Genomic DNA, 23,787 nt, shown 5'->3' with positions numbered 1-23,787 from the left:
GTCCCCACTTATTCCCCACCTTCATGAGTGACATTCTTGTCAGCAGAAGCATGCCTGTGTTTAATGCTGCTGAGAAGCAGGCCAGACAAGTAGAAAAGCAGGCACTGACAGCTGTCATGTGGCACGGAGCGATCACTGCTTGCCACCTGGATCTGAGGCAGGGCTGCCAACCAATCCTAGGCACTCTCCTCATTTCATGCAATTCACAGCTTTCAGCTCGAAACTGGAGCTAGCAGCCATGGGCATAGCATTACTACTAACCCACGCACTGCCTCACAGACAACAATGCACTGCAGAACGTTCAACACATGTCTGTGCACCTCAAGGACAAGTAAAGACAGTATATGATATTAACATACCGTATATCAAAAGCTGTGTATTAGCTGAATAATAGACAATAAACTACCGGAGCATTTATATGCGACATATTGTGTGACAGGCCCAGTGGGGCTGAGCCACTCCGAGATGAGCTGCTGCACACCTGGTATGGGTCTTCATACGTATTCAGCGCATTGCAGACGAGGTGAGAAAGCGGTAAAACTAGGCTGCACTTTTAACCACACAGTAACTGGCATAACATGCATATATTTATTATTATGGCATCACAAATAACAGTACAAGGCAATTTAGGACAAATACATGGTAAATAAATAATTTTACATCAGGGGACAGGACACTGAAGCAATTACTAGGATGATCCTTATGATTACAATCCGAGAGTATTGCCTGCTACAGCCTTATATGCCCAACCCCGAGGAGGGCACCCGGCGATCTAACAACTTTATACAGTGTATTATATATATAGACCATGTATTAAGTGTGATTTGACACACATAAACGGTTAATAGTCCGTCCACAGAAGAATAAATTGCACTCAGGTACCTCTGAGGAAGTACGTGAATATGAAACGCATTGGGGCGTGGCCTGGCGTTGAAGTCCTGTCCATATGATGCGACTGAAGCATCGGCACCCACGAGTGTGACCACTCCAACTTTGTGTGTTTGAGATACCACTGTGTATGCTGTTGTCCAGCGGTCCCGCTGTGGTACGTTATAATTGCCTGATTTTATTGAAGACAAACTTGTTTTGAATAAATAAATGTCTCGTTTTCATTCTGCACTATGGAGCGCTCTTGTTTGCCATTTTAGGAGAAATATATATATATATATATATATATATATATATATATATATATATATATATATATATATAAAATTCTACGGGGCATACACGCTGGGGGTTATTCTAAATCAAATCGGTCCCCCCCATAGCAGGATGCTATGGAAAGCTGTTTACCACATCGTTCATCTGCTGATAATACCATGAGGTGAGCAGCGACAGCGGGCAGTAATGCAGGAGCACATATCAGCAATTGCTGCTCATCGCTCTTTTGCACTGAAGCTGCTTTCATCTCAAAATTGCCCAGTGTGGGGGGGCCTTTACACAGATTTACTCAATCTAGAGCAGCGGTTCTCAAACTGTGGTTCCTGACCCCAAAGTGGGTCCTGACCTTCTCAGCATGGGGTCACGACTCTATGCTGCTGCCCATCAGGCTGATGACTTTTCTAATCTCAGTCAGTGATTAACGGAGTCTGAAATATCTGTTGAATTGTCTGTTATGTTAGACTCCTCCCATCATTCTGTGCCTCCACAATGCTGCCATGTATGTGCTGTCTGTGGACTACACGTGTGATGTGATGACCTTCTGCAGTAACTTGCTGGGGTCACGTGATTATTTTTATTGTCTGATGGGGTCCCAGAGCAAATAGTTTGAGGACCCTGATCTAGAGTATGCTAGCAAATTCTAGTTGTTTTACTTATGCAAATAAAGATAAACATTTTGAGCAAAAAAAAACACGCTCAGCGTGGCAGAGTCACATGAGAGCTGGGGCTTCATTAGGGTATTATGATGGGTCTTCAGCCAGAATGTATGAGGACACATCTGCAAGTAAATATGTCCTGCATGCTCGGTTTCATTCCACTGCCGAAGAAAATAGGATATAATGGAAGTACTTCTCTAACAGACCACATCCACCAAGACCGACACACTTGCTGAAATTCTATGAATAAATGCATGGTGTTGATTGATGGATTCATAAACAGGGCAGTTTCAGTATCTCAAATGAGCATGTCCTTTTGACGTGTGTTTTATCCCATGGAACACTTTCTTTAAGATGTGTGACAGGTAAATAAAAAGATGGGTGGTGCCTTAATATTGCTCTGTGGGACCCATAGGGATCGAGGGAGATCAATATGCAGCCCTCCAGCTGTTGTGGAACTACATATCCCAGCATGCCATGCCCTGCTGGAGGATGCATGTTGAGCACCCCTGCAATACGGAAACAAAACAACGATATGAGTTGTTGACAATATTCAATATGATGCCAGAATTATAACTAGAATTTCTGGTAACTATAGCTTTATGGTCCACATATCTGTAGGTTATATAAAGTAAAAGAATAAATTTAACAGCGCTGATCACTGGAATTAAATGGTTAAAACGGTGTAACCCTTTTTTTTTTTTTTTTTTTAAGTTGCAGTTTACGCAGCGAAATGCATCAAGGCTCCCCCACCCCTGATCCACCATTGCTGCATTACAATATGCAAGTTTCTCACAGCATCTACTTGCCAGTCCTGTACAAAACGAGGGACCTTTCTACACCCTCCCGGGTTTTCAACCTCCGAACCAGCCTGTCTACAGCCAGATATCCTCCACACAGAAGTGTCCAGAGGCAGGGGTTGAGAAAATCCCCCTGTGGCTACCAACGGAACATAGAGGGGTGTGCTATCCCCCAGAGACATCACCAGGAACAGAGAACAGAGGACAGAGGACTGTACTAATTATCCATTGGGCCGATGAGAATGGACATTTGCATCCAATTGATCTGCAGCTACTGAGTGGCATCAGTGGGTGAATATACCTTAACAAATAATGTTATTTACAATGTATTTTTATTAATTGCACAGTTTTATCCAATTTTATTTGTGCAATGCATTACCCATATTAAATTGTATTAACCATTTAATTCCGGTGATCAGCGCTGTTACATTTATTCTTTTTCGGTTTGTATTTAACCGGGGGAGTTACTACCCCCAGTAACCTGTAATAGCAGCTATTTGACAAAACCAGCCCATTGCCTAGCGCCCTCTCTATATCTTTAATATATAAAAAGTAAAAAGCTATCCATACACCACCAATCAAAGCTTATATAAATAGGAATATGAAAATCACTGATAGAAGCGACCGCCACTGAGAAACTCTTCTGTGCAGCAACAATTATACTGTGCCATATTCCTGTGAAGTACAGCGTTAATTCATTTTTTAAATGTCAGTTATATTCTGTAGTAACTAGAGGGGTATATACATATTTAATTAGTACACATTGTTATACTATTTGTTGCATGCGCGTTAACCTCATGTACTGAAAGCTTATTTATGTTGTAATGGGGGACATGACTTTTAGAAGGATATGACTAAAATAATTTTTACGTGCATCTTAAAATGGGGTGTGGTATTGGGATCCCAACTGGCCAGACTCAGACAGCATGGCGAGCGCAAGAAAGCCCCTTGCGGGCACGGTGGCTCGCTACGCTCGTCACCTATTCTATTCTCCCTCTACGGGGGTCGTGGACCCCCACGAGGAAGAATAGCTGCTGGCCATCAGCCACCCGCCTGTCGGTGTTTTAACAGTAGGGATTCCGACGTCTGGTAAATGACTGTCGGGACCCAGTCCGGCACCCCTAAAAAGGCAGCTCTTTCGCCAACAAACCTTATATGCCCCCACCCACCTGCTACATCATAAATCTCTCTGATTGTTGATGTTCACAATAGAAATCGTTTAACTGAGAAAATCATAACATTGGTTAGATCGTGTTTGAAATTGTTCAGGTGTTCAGGTGTGTATCTAGTAGAAAAGGATGTGAGAGGTGAACCAGCGCAATCACAATGATTATGGCTGTAGATTTGAAACACCAATCATTTAAAAAGGCAAAAACAAAGCTGGTTTATTCTTTTACAATTATGGCTGCTTTAAATCAACAGCCTTAACCATAGAGACTGTGCAGGTTCTCGCATCTCACACCCTGTTACTGTACATTAGATTCTTATTTAATAACCAGAGAATAGCAGGCACTGGCACAATTCCAGCAAGTTATGGTGTATTTTCAAAGCGGCAAGAATTTCAAATTAAAAGGGCAAAACCAACCTGTTTTTGCCTTTAAACTTAATCAGCTAAGTCTCTACAGTTATGTCAGCCACTCGCAGGCCATAACATTAACCACAACCTTAACACTGGCACTCTGACATAACAGCAACAGTCTTTTGTAAATTAAATGTTTGCTGTGCATCACAAGCTCATATTAATACAACAATTCCAAGACCTAAGAGGATAAATTAATAGTTTTCTGTTTTACAGCAGAACACCGTTATTTATGTGGAACATTTATTAGTGGGAAAAGGGTTTGTTTTTTTAAAGTGCTTCAATAACATCCTCTAACAATGGGATTTACCAAACTGCACATTAAAATGTTCATAAAAGAAGATCTAGGGGGAAATTTACTAAGATGTGAAATACACTTTACAGATCATGTTGCTATGGGCAACCAATCAGATCCTGTCTACTATATTCTAGAGGGTAAAAAATAAATAAGAACTAGCTTCTGATTGGTTACCCATAGCAACATGACCTGTGAAGTGTATTTCACATCTTAGTAAATTTCCCCCCTAGTCTCCTGAACACTAGTCTTTGTTGGTAGTAAGAAGGTAATGCTCTCAGACAGTCCTAACGCTAATTATAACAGATGATGGTCACATGCTTCCCTGACCCCTTTCCCTGCTTGCCGGAAAAGAAGAGGAAGTCTCTTGCATATAGACTGTTGCTGCAATTTCTCCAAAACCACAGAGTGATCAGTAGTGACCACGAGAACCAAAAGATGACAAACAAAATACAGTTACGTTACAGAAAAGCCTTGTGACACTTACTTAATACTTGTTACTCACTGCCAGAGGTTACTAAGAAACAACAGCAAAAACACTACTACATGTTGAGTATCCCCTATACTATGCTCAGGACCAGAAACATTTTGAATATTGGACTATTTCGGATTTCAGAATACTTTTATATTTCAATGAGGTATCTTGAGTTAAATCTTGTGTGAACAAAAGAAATGTGTTTATGTTGTAGAAAAAAATCAAACACATGAATTTTATTTGTGCATGAAACAAGGTTTCAAAAAGTTTGTGTACTAACTCAGGTACTGAATATGAATGCTACGCATACATTTTCTGGCACATATTTAGTGTCTGTAACAGATCATGTCCCCAGTAGTGCCAGATACACATCATGTCCTCAGTAATGCCAGATACACATCATGTCCCCAGTAGTGCCAGATACATATCATGTCCCCAGTAGTGCCAGATACAGATCATGTCCCCAGTAGTGCCAGATACATATCATGTCCCCAGTAGTGCCAGATACACATCATGTCCCCAGTAGTGCCAGATACACATCATGTCCCCAGTAGTGCTTTTAGCAAAAAAAAAGTACATTACGGAAAGTATGGTTTTCGGAATAGTTTGGATAACAGATATCTGGATAGTGTCTCCTTAACCTGTGTTTGCTTCAATGACACTGCAGGAAAATATAACTGTTCTGGCCTTTTAGCAAATTGCATACCCAAAAAAGTTTTGCGTGGAAGTGAAGGGTGTGCATTGCTGTGGCTAGTGTTCATTCTAGCACCCGCCATATTTGAAAACCGATGCAGTTCCTCTTCCCTGCCTGGGGTGTCGCTGTCTGCTGTGGTGTTTCTAGCACAGGACTGGTTCGCATGTCAGTGCTAATATACAGACCACACTGTGGTAGAAGCACTACACCAGACATCGACACCCGAGGCAGGGAAGAGGAACTGCATGGGTTTTCAAATATGGCATGTGCTAGAATGAACACCTTGTGGCATTTAAGTGGCAGCACTGCACCCCATTTTGCACCCTATGCCCAGCCATTCAAATTCCAGATCTGCACCAAAGTGCTCACTACCCTATGATGCTGCAAACACTTATGTGTAAGATTGGGAAGCCGTACACAGTGGCTATTGTTGTGCGGATACATCCAGGCAAAGGGATTCGCTGGCAAATGAGTTCCTCCTAAAGAGAAAATATGGGAATGAGAGAGTGAATGAGTGAAATAGAATGAAGAGAGACACTCCCCTTATAGCCGATTTCCACAATGTGACATGGTGGTCACGTGAATGACTGCTCTGTAGTTACACTTTTATGTTGGCTGCCCTATGTTTAGATGGTGGGTATACCTTTCATACAGTATGAGATCCAGAAAAGCTAATAAAATGCTTATGTATGTTTACTGCCAAGCCCCAAACTCTAGACTAGAAGAAGGAAGGGATATATTGGTTATACATGTAACAGGTCTGTTTATTTACTTAAATGTTGCCGTATGCCTGAAAAGCTATCACATACCCCTTTCACATCGCACTTTTAAAACGGTATATTGCCATTTTTTTTCCATTTTAAAACGTTTAAGGCTGCAATGTGAAGGTGCCAGAGTTGATTTACCGGTTAAAATTAACCGGTATTTCAACACGGTTAAAAAGCAGAGTCCTACACGTTTTAAAGCCGTTTTTCTGGCAGTTTGAACAGCTCTATTTCAATCGCTTGAAACGTGTCCCTTGGGGGGGGTTAAAATGATTTTTAAAACGGTTTTCACCTGAAATGTGAAAGGTCTCAAGGCTCAGACCCGTTTTAAAGTCCCATTTAAGAATACCGTGTCATTACCCATTTCTGCAATGTGAAAGCAGTATTAGGGACTTGGATTTTTCAATACACTACCAAAAGGAAACAATAGAGGTTACAGCTTCCTTTGCCAGTTTAAAAGACACATTTGTTTTTTTGCCCTACAGAAGACAACATACAGAGCACTTAATGTGCACAAAGTACTATAAATGAACAGCCCTACATATTACCAGCTGGTACTAGGAAACAATGGTGCATATTGTCAGGCGCACGGAGAAACCCATTTAGCTGGACCTTCTTTGGCTTCAGACTCAGCTTCTTTTCCAGCAGCAGATAACAAGTGCTCATCACTTGGAAGCTGCCAGCAATATAAAAATTGCAACACACAACCTAAAAGAAACAGTTTTTTATTTTGTTGCAATTATCAACATAATCTTCATATAAAAACACAATGTTCCCACTACGCCAAAGATTTGGTGAAGAGCCGTATACATTGTAAGTTTCTAAACAATGCCACTGCACAAACTACATCAGGCATGACCAAACTGTGGCCCTCCAGCTGTTGTAAAACTGCACATCCCAGCATGCCTTGCCATTCCCTAATAGCAAAACTGTGGCAAGGCATGATGGAACTTGGCTATACCTGAACTACATAAACAGTATTAGAGAGTGCGCTCCATTTGGAAAGTGGTTTTAAGACAATGTCCTGGTCAAATGGAAAAGGTTGACATGAAATGTGCCACTTTTTTTTGGTCGAAGTCGAAAACTGAGCATATGGACCCCCAGTTAGTGTACAACTTTGCCTTGCGTTGAGCAGTTAGGGTCTACATATGTATGGTATAATATGGAAAATTACCCAGAAATCAAGGAAAATAAAAAGTGAAAAACGCATTTTGACAGTTTGTTAATGTCGACGTAGACATTGCCTCTTAGCCATCCGTATACCAGAAAATCACTATGAAATCAACATTTATTTTTTTAAATCCTACACAACACAACACATCACGGTCTTGAGCAGATGATAAGGAGGCGCAACACATTAATTCTAATGGAAATCATTCTGCATGAACTAAGAAAAAAACCTACATAATTCTTGTAATGGGGGCCATATCATTTAATAATTATATTATGGAGCCATATGAATGAGCTTTTACTTGAAGACAAATATTTATTAATTATAATATAAGGGGGTATTCAATCCTGGGCCACGACTGTTGATCTGTCCCCACAGCTGTGACCCTGGCTGGTTTTCATTTTGCTTGACAGCATATCGCCAGGCCTGCCGATCGGCGAGAAGATGGCATGTCCACGTAAATGCCAGTGAATTGTCGAGATTTGTCTGTGAACGCGACAATTCATGGCCGTTATCAGCAAAACGGGCCCGACAGCTTTTAAAGTCGGCCCGTTCTGTCGATCAGCCTCTTCAATACGGTCAGGAAAGACAGCATTGAATAGCCGCCCACCACTTATACCCCTGTCGAAAATAGCGGCAGGGATTGAATACCCACTTAGTTGTAAATAATGAAACATTGCTAATGATGCCAATAAAGATTTATTTATGATGGGAAAACCAACTCATATTAGGTCACTAAGAATGCTGGTGAGATCAGAAATTAGAGCAGGCATTCCCAACCACAGTCCTCAAAGGCACACTAACAGTCCAGGTTTTCGTGATATCCATGCATCAGCCTGGTGACTTAATTAGTACTCCAGCTATTTTGATTTAAACACCTGTGCTGAAGCCTGGGTATCACTAAAATTTGCACTGTGCTTTGAATGCCAACATTGGGAAACAGAGGTTTGGATGTCAAAACCGCATGGATGGATGTGTGGCAGTTTCAAACCACTATATAACTAAATTTCTCTTGCAGTGTCTAAAGATCTTTTATTGACCATACATGGATACTTGGGCCTAATTTACTTACAACTGCTGTGTTACGAGATATTGCTATCATGTGCAGACCAGAAATAGCTCACTAGCAGACAGGTTTAAACAGAACCCTTATTTTAAAAAGGGATGCATTACTTTATCTTGGCTAGGATAATTGCACTCCCCGCAGAGGTGAACTGAAAACATGGAAATGTCATCTCCTGTATTTCCCTAATGATGGATGTCTGGGGTATGATTAGAAGCATTAACACATCTACCTATTGTTATTTTTATCACTCATGAGTCAGAGGGCTAAGGAGAGTCCACATAGGATAATGACATGTTAATTGTAGGTCGGTGTATTAAGATGTAACCTGAAACATGTTAGTATTCTGCTGTTTGTTTGGAATGAAATGTTAACTGATGTCAATGTTGGCAAAATAAGTTGTTTTGGCTTGCTCCATGTATAACACTCACACTCGTGACTGGATTGGATTTAACAAAGTGAGACTATGCCAAGGAAATGTTTGCCACTGTCCTCAAGTGCCATGCAGCGCGGGTCTTGGGAAACAGGAAGATGCAGATAAAGAGAAGATAAACTGCTCGACTCTTAGTGGTGAAATAACCATTAGCACAATATGAGGACTGGATTGTCACCAGTGGTCTGGTCTACAGAATCAGCCCCATGAACAACACAACGTGGCAGAAGCAAGTTGTTGTTTTTACCTACTTAATCAGTTTTATCGTTGGAGTGATTTTTCCAATCCAGTCTGATATTGTAGCACAAAATGGTCGCACAAATGTGATAATCATACACAAAACATTTAAAACAAAATAAATAGTAAAGCTATTATTACAAAATAATAAATAACTTGACACAGACGATGTGATGGTCAATGATTAAAGACACAATAATCAACATAAATAGTGGTGCATAAGGTACTGTACATTGCGACATAGTAACAATATAATACAATAGGGATGTGAGGCTGATCAACGGCTGATGGATGGAAAATATTAGTAATGATAATAAATGGCGGTGCTCCAATATTGTGGAGGTGAGATGCAGGTGTGCAGTAGTCAGCACCTGCTTACAATGTGAGTGGTTGAGTGGATAAGCAGGAAGAACATTTAATGCATGGGGAACATGGTGTTGCAGCAGGTTCAAATTAATGGAGGGCAGGGGTAGCTCCACATAGCACTCGCATCCCCCGCTCGCAGCCGTTGACCTCTCCAGCATCCTCCCTGAACATCACCACTACTTCACTGCGTGCCACCAAAGGACAGTGCTGAAAGGTCCAGACTAGTAGGACACTGCAGTCAGACCAGCTGTGGATGTGCTAACTACTACAGCACACCTGCATCTCACCTGGACATGAACCCACTTTCTCCACAATCACAGAGCACCGCTCTTTTGACTGCATTGGGTTTCCGCACCCCCATTACATTACTATTATTTTAAATCCTTCAGCATACAGTGAGGTGTAAACCACTCCCCGTTGGTCAACCTAACATCCCCATTGTATTATATTGTAACTGTGTCGCAATGTACCTTATGCACCACTTTTTATGTTGATTATTGGGTCTTTGATCGTTGTAACCGCATGTTTGATCTCATACATTGATTGAATTTTGTGTCGCCCATGGGAACGCCCATTGTTTCTTGGGTGTCCCCATGAAAATGCTGGGCGTTCTCATCGGAATTCAGAGGGGAGGTGGTGTGCCGGGAGCAGGCAGCGGACGTCACATGACGTCAGCCGTCAGCCCTGTCTTCGGTGGAACGTCTGAAAATATAAGCCAGTCTCCACTGACTTATTTTTGAATGGCCTGAAGAAATCTACATATAGCAGCATTTTATTTTAATGTAACAGGTTGCTGTTGCCATAAGTTTACTGAAATAAAAGTAAAAAATGCTACACTTGCCGATTTGGGACCGGTTTCCTTCATATACCTGCTGAGACTTTTAAGTGCTCACTACCAATAAACCTCCAAGTGATACAACGTCTATTGGGCAGATCCGGCCACTGAACAAATTAAGCGGATAGAAACAACATATCTTTGGGAACTTTATTCTGAATCGAAATATCCAGGGCATGGAAATCAGCTAGTCATTCAGATCATCAAAAGTGGCAACAGAAGCATTATTGACAGGTATAGAATTCCCTGTTACTGTCTACTTTATCCAAATTGATAAAACATCTTCCTTCTTAAATCTGTAACTTCTAGAAAACAACAACCTGTCGTTGGATTTCATTCTTGGCTTGACTAAACCATTCCAACAAATACAAAAAGCAATCCACGGCTGTTTCTCACAGCCACATCCCCTTTTTCGACACTCGACAGGCGGGACATTCAGTCCAGCCTTTTCGAGATGCAGTAGAGCGGGCCGAGATGGGGACCGGGCCACGACTGTCAGGCTGGCTCAACAATGGTGACCCGGATTTGAATACCTCCCCCAAAATCAGCCAATCTAGAAAAACTAAACACACCACCGTGGTTAGATGTACTGCTCATTTTGCCAGTTTGATCAACAAACACTTTCTAGTTACCCAATTACCTAGACAGCTGAAAGTACTTGTAAAGCACACTTGAATGATGGTGCAAATGGCAATGAGATGGAAGGATATAATGCACGGCCTTACAAATCCACCACATGATCTGTCCGTCGTGATCTATTATTATTTATTATTTTATTTACAGTTTCTTATATAGCGCAGCAGATTCCGTTGCGCTTTACAATAGTAGACAGTGATAAGACAAACTGGGCAACAACAGACAGACTTGGAGGTAGGAGGGCCCTACTGCAAGCTTACAATCTATAGGGATATAGGGGGGAAACACAAGGACAGGCACCAGTAATAGCATAGCAGTTACAAGTCCAGAAGGGAAACTATATATTACATAAGTGCCTCGGAGGGTTATGCATGTAGAACTTAAATATGATAGGCTTGCCTGAAGAGGTGAGTTTTCAGGGAACGCTTGAAAGTTTGGAGACTGGTGGAGAGTATTAATGTGCATGGAAGGGCATTCCATAGGATGGGAGCAGCCCGATGAAAGTCCTGTAATAGTGAATGGGAGCTAGTGATCCGTGCAGAAGAGAGACGCAGATCTTGTGTAGAGCGTAGTGGTCGAGATGGGATATATTTTGTGATAAGTGCAGAGATATATGCTGGTGCAGTATGGTTAATAGCTTTATATGCAAGTAGAAGTGTTTTATATTGAATACGGTAATATACAGGCAACCAATGGAGGGACTGGCAGAGCGGATCAGCAGACGATGAGCATCTTGCAAGGAAGAGCAGCCTAGCAGCAGCATTTAAAATGGATTGCAGTGGGGAGAGTCTGTTCTTGGGAAGACCAGTTAGGAGACTATTGCAATAATCAATGCGGGATATAATGAGTGCATGGATAAGAGATTTGGTAGTGTCTTGTGTGAGATAGGGTCGTATTTTGGATATTTTTTTAGATGCATGTAACATGATTTAGAGACAGATTGAATGTGGGGAAGAAAGGACAGTTCAGAGTCGAGGATGACCCCTAAGCAACGAGCTTGTGGGGTAGGGTGGATTATCGAGTTGTCAACAGTGATGGAGATGTCAGGATGGTAACTGTTCTTAGTTGGCGGGAATATAAGTAATTCCGTTTTGGAAATATTGATCTATCATTAAATGCTTAATGTAACAATGCATCAGTAGTGAAATCCCCCGACCTGATGTGCAGCACGATGCAATGAATGTCGCGTGTACAATATACAGTGGGTATACACACTACGACTACGCAATGTTTTGAAGATTGGTACCAAGATTTCACAATACATTGTAGAGTAGTGTGTACCCACCCTCAGATGCATCTGCAGAAGGCCAATAATGGTACCTAAACACAGAAGTCTGCTCATCATTTCTAGAACATTTACATCTGCCACATGACTCAGCTTTCCAAACGTCTGGTTATTCAGCTCTACAAAGATGTTTGTAATTGCAATGCTTTATATGCAACCCAGGTGTGACTCAATGCATTTCTAAGTAATCAAATACTAAAATAAATTAGATAAATCTATTTTACACACGCGCTATGAGCAATGAGTGACACTGTGTATCATCTCTGGAAATTTGCCACTAAGGAAGAGCCTCCCGAAGTACCCGGCATGTGACCTGCTAAGTGCTAGGGTTGACTCATTCAGTCATGAGACACCAATTGTGAGTGAGGAAATGAGGACACAGCATTACACATCACAACTATAGGAAAACAGTTATGTCTACAAGTAGTACAGGTTGAGTCTCCCACATCCAAAATACGTAGGGCATTATTTGAGCGCACTTGAGATAGCAACTTGTTTGCTTTCTAAAGGTAAATGTAAACCACCTTTGTTTTATGCACAGAATTATTATAATGGTTGTAAAAATATATATTTATACATTTATCTTCAGGTTGGGGAAGGGGGTGAGAAGGGTGGCTGCCACTACATGGTGCACAACAGACCAATTCAACGGTTGTTCTGTTTAAGTGCAAATAGCCAGGTGTGTCGGTGTGTCTGTGTGTGTGTTACCGTATTTGAGATGTACATGTTACAATCAGCATGTACATTATAAATACAGCATCAGTATACACTAGAAGAGCCAAGCAGCTTCTAAGCATAACCTGGAGAGGCGGAAGAGCAGGGGAGCTGTGATGGTATTATCATTATCACTGCCTGGCACCTGCTGCACAATAGCATGATTCAGGTTGCGACATAGTGGCGCTATGATAACACAATCTGCATCATCAGAGTCCCAAGTAAATGTGCTAAACTAAGACTACCTTAATGTTGTATCAAGACACCTTAAAAAGTGACACAGGGTCCTATAGTATTAATAATTGCAGCAGTGCTGCAATTATTTACAGTCCACATCACTGCAGAATTTTGATCTTTAAACAAATGTGTCTTTTGGGGGGTATGCAATTAAGTCCGCTAGCTGGACTTCAGTATTCAATTGTGGGCATTTTCGGTTAATAGTCAAGGTACATAGGGTCAGACCATAAAACCCATTGATAAAAATGGGGACCGTGGTCTGCAGTACTAATGAGCCTTTTCCAGGAGACATCTGTGAACTCTCCAGAATCTGGCTATTAGTACATAGGGCCTTATTTTGGTTCATTCTTTCTGACAAAATCCTTCTTAGATGGGCAAAACCATGTGCACTGCAGGTGGGGCAGATGTAACATGTGCAGAGAGAATTAGATTTGGGTGGGGTTTTACTTCAAAGTGAGATCTATATTGCAGTGTAAAAATAAAGCAGTCAGTATTTTCCCTGCACAGAAACAAAATTACTCACCCAAATCTAATTCTCTCTGCACATGTTACATCTGCCCCCCCTGCAGTGCACATGGTTTTGTCCATCTAAGAAGGATTTTGTCAGAAAGAATGAACCAAAATAAGGCCCATAGTTTGGATACAGAACGTAAAATGCAGTTTCTACGTCATTTTATGAAATGGAAAAAAAAACAGATAAATGGGAGACTAGAAAACCGTCTTGCTTACACGCTGTACAGTAATTATAACTGCATCCCCATCACACTCCAGAGCAAGCTTCCAGTTTGTGTTTACATTTGAGGAGCATTTCCAAAAGCAGAACCTTCCTGTGTAGTAACAAAGAGGGGTGATTTCCGAAACTGTACTTCCTCTAACACGCATTCACATAGAGCGGGACAGCCAGCACTTTATTCAGTTATTTCAGTTCAAAACAGCCAAATTCTAGAAGAACGTGACGGTAGACTGCAGTAAAAACACACTTCCTCCTTCCACAGACTAACCCAATTCAAAAGGAAAAAGAACACATTAAGCTGGTGGTTCTAGCTTACAGAGCAATAGCCGCAGAGTACTTTCCTAAATGATGCTCAATGAAAACAGCCATCGAAGAGGCATAGAATATTTCCAGAAGATGTATCACTTCCCCATGGTCTTAAACGTTCCAACATAACAACGTGCAATGGTTGATGGCTTCTAATCAGTAGTCTATTTAATAAGGCGACTGGTAGTATCAATCTTCTAGACAGTAATGAGAAATATACAAATAGATGCAAGACCAAGATACTAATAAAAAGTAATAAAAAGACTAACCATATATATATTTTTTTATATAGTGATGTCTGGCTCCTGTTCTGTGCATTACACTAGTCACACGTCTCATTATGCAAAAGGAAACAGCAGAATATAGGACAGAGATGGTAAAGTTAACCTGAGATCACCGTGTGAGAGGGTGTGAGAGGTGTGTAGTGCCCTGAGCAGGAGGATACATCATTTACCCTACCTGGGAGTCATGCTTTAAAAGACACAATCTGCCCTGACATATGGTACTTTCAGACCTGTATCCTCTGTAGACAAATTATTTAGGAAATGTACAGTATATGAACAAGCGTTTTATTTCCTCACAGATCAGCTGAAGCAAACATTTGTGCATTACAGGTTTACTCTATTATAAAAAAAAAAAAGTAAAGTAGTCGTGAGAAATAAACACAATGCGCGGCCCGAGAACTAATAGACGGGTTACGGTCGGTTGGTCGACCTAAAGATGGTCAACACCACTAGGTCGACATATTGCAAGGTCGACAGGTCATTAGGTCAACATGGTGTAGGTCAACAGTCAAAAGGTCGACAGTCAAAAGGTCGACTTGGGGGTTTTGACTGTTTTTTTGAGCAGACAGGCGGTATTTATTGTCCTGCCATCCACTAGGGCGTGGTGGGAGTGAGCGCAGCGAGCCATGCGAGGGGACGCGGTGCACTTTAACCTGTGTCCATGTCTACGGTGTCAACATTCGGGTAAAAAACACAATGAAAAAACCCATGTCGAGTTAATGCTTGTGTCACCCTAATGACCTGTTGACCTTGTCCCATGTTAACCTAATGACTGTCGACCATCTTCAGGTCGACCATACAATCCATACCCCTAATAGACCAGGTTGTACCTGATATTCTGATGAGCAGTGTTCGCAGTTACAAAAGATTAAAAAGATACGTATATTGTTGCACTCTTCGGAGGAGGGGGGGGGGGGGGGGGTTCCATGTATTTACTATTTTTGAATAAAAATGTTATGTTTCGATTCTCATTTAAACTACATAACTCAGGTAATGCCTCTGTGTGTGTGTGTTGGGGGGAGGGAGACCCTTATGTACTGTACTAGCCGAGATTTGCTTAAATAAAAAAGAGTCGAATTATACTCACCGATAATTCCTTTTTCTTCCTAGAGATCCCATGGCAGCCATACATTGGGATATTCCCTTCCCCCATCAGAGCAGACAGGATTGATTTCTCTTGGGACCGCCCACCTTGGGTATAATAGACCCCTCCTTCCCCTCTGCTGTATCTTTTGAGTGTCTCCGTACCAAGGTCCCTAGAGAAACACATCATAATACAAGGGAGGGTAATCAGTGGCTGCCATGGGATCTCTAGGAAGAAAAAGGAATTATCGGTGAGTATAATTCGACTCTTTCTTCTACGATCCCCATGGCAGCCATACATTGGGACATACCCAAGACAAATAAACGGGAGGGTAATGTTAAGCATGAATAATTTTTATTATACAGAGGTATCCGCAGATACTGCCTCTTGGAGAACATGCTTCCCAAAGTGGGCAAGAGAAACGTCAAGAGCATAATGTTTTATAAAGGTGTGTACTGACGACCAGGTAGCAGCTTTGCAGATCTCGGTCACTGAAGCCTTGGCCCTGTTCGCCCATGATGCTGAGACTGCCCTTGTGGAATGTGCCTGTACTATGGGAGGTACTTTCTTGCCTTCCAGCTTGTAGGCTGCCACGATCGTCTCTCTTATCCATCTGGATATGGTTTGTTTTCCTGGTTCCTTTCCTTTACGGACACCACTCGGAATGACAAATAGGTGTTTGGTCGATCTAAGGACTTTAGTTCTTTCCAGGTATATTGAGATGACCCGGACTAGGTCCAGCGTATGCCAACTTCGTTGCTCCTCATTTTCTGGTTCTGGGTAGAAACTAGGTAACACAATCTCCTGATTGAGGTGAAATGAAGATATCACCTTGGGTACGAACTCAGGATGTGTCCTAAGTACCACTCTATCTGGGAAGATAACAAGATAAGGCTCCTCTATCCATAGAGCTTGGAGCTCACTTACTCTTCTGGCCGAGGTGACTGCGACCAAGAACACCGTCTTCCAAGTTAGATACTTTAGAGGACACTCTGTTAAAGGTTCAAAGGGGTGTTTAGCTAATACCGCTAACATAAGGTTTAAGTCCCACGGTGCCACTATAGCCTTGACTGGCGGTCTGATCCTCCTCATGGCTCTATTAAACCTCTTTATCAGCCTTTCTTCAGCCAATGGCCTATCCAATAGCACTGCTAGGGCAGAGATCTGAGCTTTTATTGTTGCTGGGGCAAGACCCATTTGAAAGCCGTCATATAGAAACTGCAGGACTCTTCCTGTTGGTATCGATGAAAAGTCACCATTGAACTGACCCCATTCAATGAACCTGATCCAAGTTCTATAATATGATAAGGAAGAAATGTTCTTTCTGGCCTTCAGCATCATTTCCACAACTTGGGATGACAAGTTATGCCTACTTAATATGCCCCGCTCAATCTCCATGCCTTTAGCGACAACCTTGCTGGCTCTGGATGATAGACCGGACCCTGATGCAGTAGGTCGTGCCTGTTGGGTAGTGACCAAGGTTCCTGAACCGCCATCTTTAGAACACTGACGAACCAGGGCCTTCTCGGCCAGTAGGGCAGTATCGCCACTACTTCGACCCGATCTTCTCTCAGTTTCTTTAAGACTTTCCCGATCATCGGAAAGGGGGGAAATATGTAGCCCAGTTTGAAGTTCCATTTCACTGAAAGGGAATCCATGGCTAGAGCTTGCGGATGAAATGATTTTGAGAAGAAGTTGTTCACCTTTCTGTTCCGAAAGTTGGCCATCATGTCTACTTCTGGGGTACCGAATATTTTCTCTATCTGAGAAAAGACTTCTGTATTCAGCTCCCACTCCCCTGGCGATATCACTTCTCGGCTCAGGAAGTCTGCTAGTATATTCCTCTTGCCTGGAATATATACTGCTGACAAGGACTCCAGATTGTCTTCCGCCCAGCTCAGTATCCTTTCTGACATCTGCATGAGTCTGATACTTCTTGTGCCCCCTTGGTGATTTATGTGGGACACTACTGTCACATTGTCTGACATTACTCTCAGATGTGAATGGCGAATGTCTTCCTTTAGGAGTTTTATGGACTCCCAGACTGCTTGTAATTCCCTCATGTTTGAGGAATTCCTTGCTTCTTTCCTTGTCCAGGAGCCTTGTATAGATCTTCCCTCTATATGAGCTCCCCACCCGGACAGACTGGCATCCGTAGTCAGTATTCGGAATGTAGGATCTTTTAGACTGGTACTCTTTTCTTCTAGACCCTGTTGCCACCACTTTAGGTCTTGTCTTACCTCCTGACTTAGCCTGAACCGGTGATGATCGGCATAGCCGCTCTTCTGTAATGGGATGATGGACCACTGAAGTCGTCGCATTCTCCACTGCGCCCATGGGATGATCCTGATACAGGATGCCATCATACCCAACAGCTGGATAGCCATACTCAGAGGGCAGTCGTCTTTCTGTAACATCAGATTTGTCAGCTCTTGGATCTTCAGACATCTTTCGGCCGACAGGGATATCTGAAACTGAACTGTGTCTATCATAGCCCCTAAAAACTGTATCCTTTGTGTTGGAACAGTCTGGCTTTTTTCTGTGTTTGTCACCCAACCTAGAAGTTGTAGCAGATTTATCGTCTTCCTTACATTGTCCTCTGTTTCTGTCACAGAGTCTCCTGCAACGAGTAGGTCGTCCAGGTAGGACCAAACCTGAATTCCTTTAAGTCTCAGAGCTGCAATCACTGTAACTAGTACTTTGGTAAAGACTCTCGGAGAAGTTTTCAGCCCAAATGGAAGACAGGTAAATTGAAAATGACGATTGGCCACCGAGAACCTGAGAAATTTTCTGTGTCCCTGATTTATTGGGATGTGATAATACGCATCCTTTAAATCTATTGATGCAAGGTAATCTCCCCTTCTGATTCCCATAATTATGGAACTCAGGGTCTCCATCTTGAATTTTATTTGTCTTATGTAGACATTCAGATCTCTGAGATCCAGGATAGTTCTGAACGTTCCATTCGGTTTCTTCACCAGAAATAGATTCGAATAAAAGCCCTTTCCCTGTTCCTCTTTTGGAACCTCCTCTATGGCCTCCGTCTGTAGGAGTTGCTCTAATTTGAGAAGTAGGGCTTTCCTTTCTTCGGGTACGCCTGGTATCCTTGATCTTAGAAATCTGTGATGGAGAGGTGCTGTCTCGAACTCGATATAGTAGCCCTGATGAATTATATTCAGCACCCAAGTGTCCCTTATTATCTCTTCCCAGTACGTCACGAACCTCAGTAGTCTGGCGCCAATACTGTTCTCTTGGAGATAGTCATAGTTTTCCTTTTTGGTTCCAATCCTTTTCAGGTTGGTATCTGCCACGAAAGTTTTGATGAAATGACTGTCTAGAGGTACTTGTACTTCCCCTCTTGTAATACGTCTTCCCTGGACGATATGTCTTTGCCTCTCTGTATGCTTGTCTTGTGGAGGCGGGAAAATTAAACCGATTCTTCTTCTCTTGGGGTAAGCGGACAGATTTTCCCCCTGAAATTCTTTGTATCATGGAATCAAGTTTGGACCCAAATAAAAATCTTCCTTCAAAGGGTAAATTTGCTAGTTTATTCTTGGAATTAGCGTCCGCATTCCAGGGTTTTAGCCAGAGCGCCCTGCGGCCTGTTACACCTGCCGCCATAGATTTTGCTGCAAAAGAGACCCCATCAAGAGAAGCTTCACACAGGAAGTCAACGGCCTTCTGTATAACGTCCAGATTTTTAATAAGATACTGTTTAGATATCTTCTCCTCCATATCTGTTTTTAGATTAGAGGTCCACAACCTAATCGCCCTAGCTACTGAGGCCACCGCCACATTAGTTTTCAGGGAACCCGCTGATGCTGAATGGACCTTGCGTAACGAAGTTTCCATTTTTCTATCCATGGCATCTTTAAATGCCGCCGCGTCCTCTACCGGAATGGTGGATTTCGAAATAATTTCAGCCACCGCCGCGTCCACTTTGGGTGTAGTGCACCAGCCGAGAAATTCTTCATCTTTGAACGGGTACATTCTTTCCACCCTGTTCCCTAGGGTGACTCTTTTGTCAATGCTGACCCATTCCTTAAGTATCATATCTCTTATGACTTTATTTACAGGAAAGGTTCTGCCTCTTTTGTCCCTGTCTTCATACAGTGGATCTTTAGTTTCAGAGGTAGATGCCAGCTCTTTAAAGTTCATAGCCCTGTATATGTGTTTTAACAGGTTTTCTACCAGATCCAAATTAAATGTTCTGACTTCTTCTAGTTCGCCTTCCTCTGACGAACCCTTATCCTCACATTCTACTTCCTCTGAAGAATCCTCCTCAGGTGTGAATTCAGCCTGCACTCTAGACCTCTTTACTGACTGGCTCTGGGTAAACTCATTTTTAGAGACAAAGTTCTCCTTCATCCAGGCCATTAATTCTTTAATGACCTCAGTGTGTTCTGACTTCTTTAACACTTTAGTTTGTGCCATTTCACATAGATCACATATTGCCTTCTTCTGTGCTGAAGCGAAGGACTGGTCACATGTCATGCATATGGATTCAGTGAACTTTTTCTTAGCTGTTCTTTTCTTATGCACAGGAGAGACAGGCACACTAGAAGAAAGAAGCTACACTCAATATCTATCTTAAAAAGAAACAACTGATGCCCAAAACCAAAGGGCTTACCTCACTGGGGCATCATCAGGCTTCTGGGGAGAAGGCGCATCCATGGTAGCAAATACAGCACACAGTGTAGTACTCCACGCTGAAGCCACCTTACACGCCGCTGAACTAGCCATTGCTGCGGCTATTTAACCCCTGAGTTGCCGCCAAAAAGCTGCGCGTGCATCAGGATAGCCGAGCGGAACCAATTCCCCCGTCCCGTGTAACCAGGGGACTGAATTGTGAGACGCACTACCAGCGTCTATGGGCGGAAGTGACGCGTACCCGGCACTTCCGCCCCTTCTGCCTTTAGATGCTGTCGCGTGCAGCCGCGGCTTCCAGCGGGGCTGACGCTGCGGGGAGAACACACGTGGAAGTCCGGATGTCTTGGCTGGAGCGTCTCCTCCAGAATCCTCCCTTTGAGCCAGCGGCAGGGTATGTGTGCGCAAGGGGACAAGTCAGACTGGTCACCTGCGCCCTCTTCTCCCCGGGGAGCCACCCCTTCAGCTCCTATGCTGCCGAGGTAACCCTGCTTTAAACAAAAATAATAGCCTACTCTGTCTACTCTAAACACGGAGACAGGAAAAAAGATACAGCAGAGGGGAAGGAGGGGTCTATTATACCCAAGGTGGGCGGTCCCAAGAGAAATCAATCCTGTCTGCTCTGATGGGGGAAGGGAATATCCCAATGTATGGCTGCCATGGGGATCGTAGAAGAAAATCAGAATAACCATCAATCAAGATCAAGACCAGTTCCATCACCAGAAAGCAAGCTTAAGAGGAGCAATAAACATATATGCTGACTATTTATTCCCCTGAACCATTATAACTGGTCATTACCGTAGTAACAACCCAACCTGTAATAGCCCTACCAGCTTAAACCGAAAATATTGGACCTTGCGTAGCTATAACACCTTTTACTGGAAAAGCAGGTTCTAAGTTACAATAGGCAGTAAAAGGACAAACTATAGACCCTCAAGCCCTCCTGGCATAAAATAAGGATTTGGTCGGGTGAAGGGTTTAACAGTAAGGGCAGTCACAAGCTGCAGCCAAGAGACTACAATGCTTATTAAAAACATGAAGATAAAACAAATAGTTCATGGTCACTACTGTGTCATTGCCTGCCACTATTAACAGGTCAATTTACGGTCTTCTAGTGTCTGCAACACACACCATGCTGCAGGGAGAGGTTAAACCATCAGGCAGGCCTATAGGTGGATACAGCTGATGCACCAGCCTATTAAAACATGCAGAGAAATCAACAGGGAGAGTACAACACTTCGAGAACTTCATTTCCCACTTGCTGGTTCCAGCTATAACCAGCATTTGCTCCAGAGACCAATTGGTAGATGTATTAAGCCTTGCAGAGACATATAAAGTACAAACCAAAAAAGCTCATGTCATTTTTCAAACACAGCCTGTAACATGACAGTTAGAAGCGGATTGGCTGATACTATATCACTCTCCACTGTAGAACTCTTAAAGACTACGGGGGGTATTCAATCCCCTGCCACTATTTCCGATGGCTGAAATAGCAACAGGTGCCTATTCGGTACTCTTTACTTAGAAGGGCGCCCACGATTTTGATCGTGGGCATCGTTAGTAAAAAATCTCGGGCATCTCGGGCATTGAATGCACTAAAAAAATCGGGTGCGATCAACCGACGAGATGCCCGAGATTTCCCATAGGGAACAATGTTAAATGTCTCAATTGACCCAATTTTCCTGTTCAATGCCTCAATTGACCCGATTTTTCCATAGGAAACAATGTTAAATGGGCCACAGAGGCCAAATAGGCACCCTGAAGTGTATAATGGCCACCCGAATTGTTAACGCCACCCCACGATCAACGTCAACCCGATGCGTGGCGAGCGGCGGCGGTACGCGTCCTATGACCTTTTCATACCCCCACTATCCACGTCGGCGTGGAGTTGAGAATAGAAAGTGTGGCGAGCGCAGCGAGGCGAGCGCACGCGGACAGCTGTGAAGCCCGCGAGGGGACGCGGATACCTGTGAAGGTATCCGCGTCCCCTCGCTGCGCTCGCCACACTTTCTATTCTCAACTCCACGCCGACGTGGATAGTGGGGGTATAAAAAGGTCGTAGGACGCGGGCTCGCTGCGCTCGCCACGCTTCGGGTTGACGTTGATCGTGGGGTGCCGTTAACAATTCGGGTGGCCATTATTCACTTCAGGGTGCCTATTTGGCCTCTGTGGCCCATTTAACATTGTTTCCTATGGAAAAATTGGGTCAATTGAGGCATTGAACAGGAAAATCGGGTCAATTGAGACATTTAACATTGTTCCCTATGGGAAATCTCGGGCATCTCGTCTGTCGCATCGCACCTGATTTTTTAGTGCATTCAATGCCCGAGATGGCCGAGATGGGCGCCCTTCTAAGTAAAGAGTACCGCCTATTCAATGCGGTCTTTCCCAACAGCATTGAAGAGAGATCTAGGCAATGACAACGGCCATGGATGGTCAAGCTCACGGGCATATCTCAACGATCCACAGCTGTTTCCACAGACACGCCCCCTCGTCAGCATGGAGAAACATTGACTGAAGTCTGCGGGCTGAGAACGGATGTTGCCTTAGCAACTAGTCAGATTCAATTACCTTCAAGACAGTGCTAAATAAATAAGAAGTAGAACTCCCATCTTAGTAAATTTACCCCTAGTGCTGTATATAAACCCGCAGGTATGCTAGTGGAAGAAGTGGTTTTGTGCCAATGGTAGCATTGCTAGCATGGGCATCATCTAACTTTAACAATCTTCTCCTGAGAAAATGAAGAGGGTAAAAAGAAAAAGATCCTATTTTTAATGTCACTATTGGCTTTGTAGAGGTCACATGACTGGTGAATCAGTATAGATTACAGCTATATCATTTAATGAATGTAAGGTGGTTTGGCCGCCACCGTTTTGGAGGAATAGGATCTGCCATATTGCTTTCTGCAGCTGAAATAACCATTTATTTGAATTTAAACAGCAACAGCACAGTATTGGTCTACACAACCAAGCAAAAATGGCACCCTACATGTGGGATTATAGTCACTAGGTTGACCCTATTTTGGTCGATATTCATTTGTCAACCACTGAAGGACGACACCAAAACTAGGTTGACATGGCTGGAAGGTCGACACAAGCATTAGGTCAACAATGGCAAAGTCGACAGTCAAAAGGTTGACAGGAGTTTTAAAATATTTTTGCGCCAACATGCAATATTTCATGTCCTACCATCCACTACAGCGTGGTGAGAGAATAAAATAGTATGCCGAGCGCAGCTAGCCATGCTAGGGGACGTGGAACTCTCGGCATCCATGTTGTCTGTGTCAATATTTGGGACATCAAAATTGACTGTCGACCTAATGCTTGTGT

General features: G+C 42.9%; 1 protein-coding gene across 2 annotated transcripts in view; it reads right to left on the bottom strand.

The window, feature by feature from the left end:
* Positions 1–23,787, bottom strand: part of FNIP1 (folliculin interacting protein 1) — a 118,050-nt gene that overhangs the window by 72,386 nt on the left and 21,877 nt on the right. The gene's annotated exons all lie outside the window — the stretch shown is intronic.

This window comes from Crinia signifera, chromosome 4 (genome assembly GCF_055691185.1).
Source record: "Crinia signifera chromosome 4, ASM5569118v1, whole genome shotgun sequence".
Taxonomy (NCBI): domain Eukaryota; kingdom Metazoa; phylum Chordata; class Amphibia; order Anura; family Myobatrachidae; genus Crinia; species Crinia signifera.
The sequence above is the reverse complement of the archived record's forward strand: the minus strand, read 5'-3'. Positions and strand labels throughout refer to the sequence as shown.